Raw genomic sequence first — 3065 nt, forward strand, 5'->3', positions numbered from 1 at the left:
AAAGATTTATTATTTATTTATTTATTTGACAAGCAGAGTGACAGGGAGAGCCAGGTCCATCTCTATCCACTGGTTCATTCCCCAAATAGCCACAATAGCCAGGGCTGGCCTACAGTGAAGCCAGGGTCCCAAAACTCCATCTTATCTCTTACAAGTGACAGTAGCCCAAGAACTCAAGGCATCGTCTGCTGCCTTCCGGCTGCGTTAGCAGGAAGCTGGATCAGAAACAGAGCATTTGGATATGGAATACTATCACTGCAAAGTGACAGCTTCACTCACCGTACCACAGCACTGTCCTCTCAGATTAAAATAAGCAAAAAATAAACATTTACTCTTTCTGGAAGTGGCCCCGGTGAGAGTGACCTCATGCCGAGATGGTTCGCTACTTGCTGGACCCCGAGAACCCCACCAAGTCATGCAAGTCCAGGGGCTCAAACCTGCGCGTCCACTTTAAGAACACCCGAGAGAGCACGCAGCGGTCAAGGGCAAGCACGTCCACAAGGCCACCAAGTACCTGAAGGGTGTCATGCTGAAGGAGCAGTGTGTGCCCTTCCAGCGGCATGGGCCACTGAGCACAGTCCAAGCAGTGGTGCTGGACCCAGGGGCGCTGGCCCAGAGTGCCAAGTTTCTGTTGCACATGCTGAAGAACGCAGAGAGCAATGCTGAACTGAAGGGTCTGGACGTGGACTCCCTGGTCAATGAGCACATCCAGGTGAACAAGGCCCCCAAGATGCACTGCTGCACTTACAGAGCGCACGGCCGCATCAACCCATGCATGAGCGCCCTGTGCCACTTCAAGATGATCCTCACTGACCTCCCCAAGCCCGAGGAGGAGGTGGCGCAGAAGAAAATGAAGAAACAAAAACTTATGGCCCAGGAGTAATTGCAACATAAAATAAATGCAATGAAAATAAACAAACAAACATTTAAAAAGTGAAAAAAAAAGTCTAAGTAGAGCTGCCATGGTGGTACATCAGGCTAAACAGCTGAGGATTAGTTGGAGTCACAGCTGCTCCGCTTCCATCCAGCTCCCTGCTAATGAGTCTGGGAAGGAAGTGGGGGATTGCCCGATCGCTTGGGGGTGAGCCAGTAGACAGATTGATTCATTTTCTCTGGCATGAGTTCTCTCTCCCTCCCACCCATAACTATGCCTTTCAAATAAATCGTTCAGAAAATCAAAACTTGGGTCCGGCGGCGTGGCCTAGCGGCTAAAGTCCTTGCCTTGAACGCTCCGGGATCCCATGTGGGTGCCAGTTCTAATCCCAGCAGTTCTACTTCCCATCCAGCTCCCTGCTTGTGGCCTGGTAAAGCAGTCGAGGACGGCCCAAAGCTTTGGGACTATGCACTCATGTGGGAGACCTGGAGGAAGTTCCTGGCTCCTGGCTTCAAATCGGCATAGCACTGGCCATTGCACTCACTAGGGAGTGAATCATTGGACAGAAGATCTTCCTCCCTGTCTTTCCTCCTCTCCGTATATCTGACTTAACAATAAAAATTAAAAAATAAAATCTTTAAAAAAAAAAGAAAGTCAAAACTTGTTTAAAGTTAAGAAGTATCTGGACAGATATTCCATGAATAAAAATATTGAAATGGTCAGTGAGCAAAAGGCATTCATCATGCCTGGTAATCAGCAAGATGCAAATTAAAGCCTCCGTGAGACATCAGTACATCATCAGTGGACGGCTAAGATCAAATCGTCTGATAGCAGCAAGCCTGGGTGAGAATGCTGCATAACCAGAACTGTCCTGCCTTGATGTGGGGAATGTTCTGTGGTACAGACACTTTAGACAACTATTTGGGGAGGGTCTCAGAAAGCGAAACATTTATCCACCCAGTAACTGGAAGTGGGTCTACTTTGTGTGTGTTACAGTATGTCAGGCGGGTAGACACCCCTCCCAAGATGGCCATGCCCCACTCCCCAGCACGTGTGATTGTGTTATCTTCCTTGGGAAAAGAAACTTTCTGAAGACATGACTCTGGATTGTGAAGTTGGGAAATGCCTGTGTTTTCTAGGTGGGCCCAGTGTAACCCAAGGGTCTTGGAAGGGAAAGGAAATAGAATTATCAGGGATGAGAGAAACGTATCAGAGAGACATTTAAAAGGCTGGGTGGGGTGGGTGCTTGGCAGAAAGGAAAAGACACTGCCCAGATGCCCCATGGGTTCAAGTCCCAGCTCTGCCTCCATCTTGCGGGGCAGCAGGTGATGGAGGGCTTGGTGCTTGAGTGCCTGCCACCCATGTGTAAGGTATGAATGGGATTCTTGGCTCCTAGCTCCACGTAGCCTAGCCCCAGCTCTGGTAGGCATTTGGTGGGCAAATGAGTGAGTTGATGATCTTTCTCTCAAATAACAATAAACAAAAATTTAAAAGGCACTATGTTATAACCTCTACGGGGAGCAGGTGGCTTCCGGAAGGTTGAAGAGACAAGAAACAGATTCTCCCAAAAGCTGCCTGGAGGACTGCAGTCCTGCAGACCCACCTGGGACTTGGACCACTGGAAATGTAAGATAATAGGTGTGTAGCCTTAGGCCACTAACCTGTTACGACAGCAATGGGACACCAACACTGTCAGTGTGAAAACAGTCATTCCCAAGAAGGCTTTGACAGAATGGTCACAGCAGCTCTACTCACAAAAGCTTAACAACAAAGATGTGCACTTGTGGCGGAAGGGAAATAAACTGGGAAGAGACTGAGTGCGCTGGAGGGAAAAGTGAAGTGTTCTGTGTCTGGCCCAGAGGCTCAGTGCCTTGCAGCCAGACACTGGGAACCACTCCGGGTGTGCCGCTGGCTGTGATGAGGGCCAGCCCATCCTGGGGCGGCGCAGGGTGCCTCCAGCAGCAGCACAGCAACCCTGGGCAGGGTTTGAGCCTCTGTGGGTGATCTCTGGGAGAAATGAAGGAAGCCAGACTTTGCTCTGGATTGGATATCTGTTGGTATTTTTTTATTGTATTACGTATTTGATTAGGGTGCGAAGAGTCAAGGACTAGAGGAAAGTGGGTGAGACGATTGTTTTCACATTCTCTTCTTTCCTTCCTGTATCTGTGGGAAGGGGAGAAGCCACACCCAG

The 3065-nt window shown here is 49.3% G+C and overlaps 1 pseudogene; it reads left to right on the top strand.

Annotated features, from left to right (window-relative positions):
* The first annotated feature begins 337 nt into the window (after positions 1-337).
* LOC121158501 lies at positions 338-883 on the top strand (annotated as a pseudogene).
* Positions 884-3065: the final 2182 nt, after the last annotated feature.

Source organism: Ochotona curzoniae, unplaced genomic scaffold (assembly GCF_017591425.1).
Source record: "Ochotona curzoniae isolate NIBS_2020 unplaced genomic scaffold, NIBS_Ocur_1.0 contig_3819, whole genome shotgun sequence".
Taxonomy (NCBI): Eukaryota; Metazoa; Chordata; class Mammalia; order Lagomorpha; family Ochotonidae; genus Ochotona; species Ochotona curzoniae.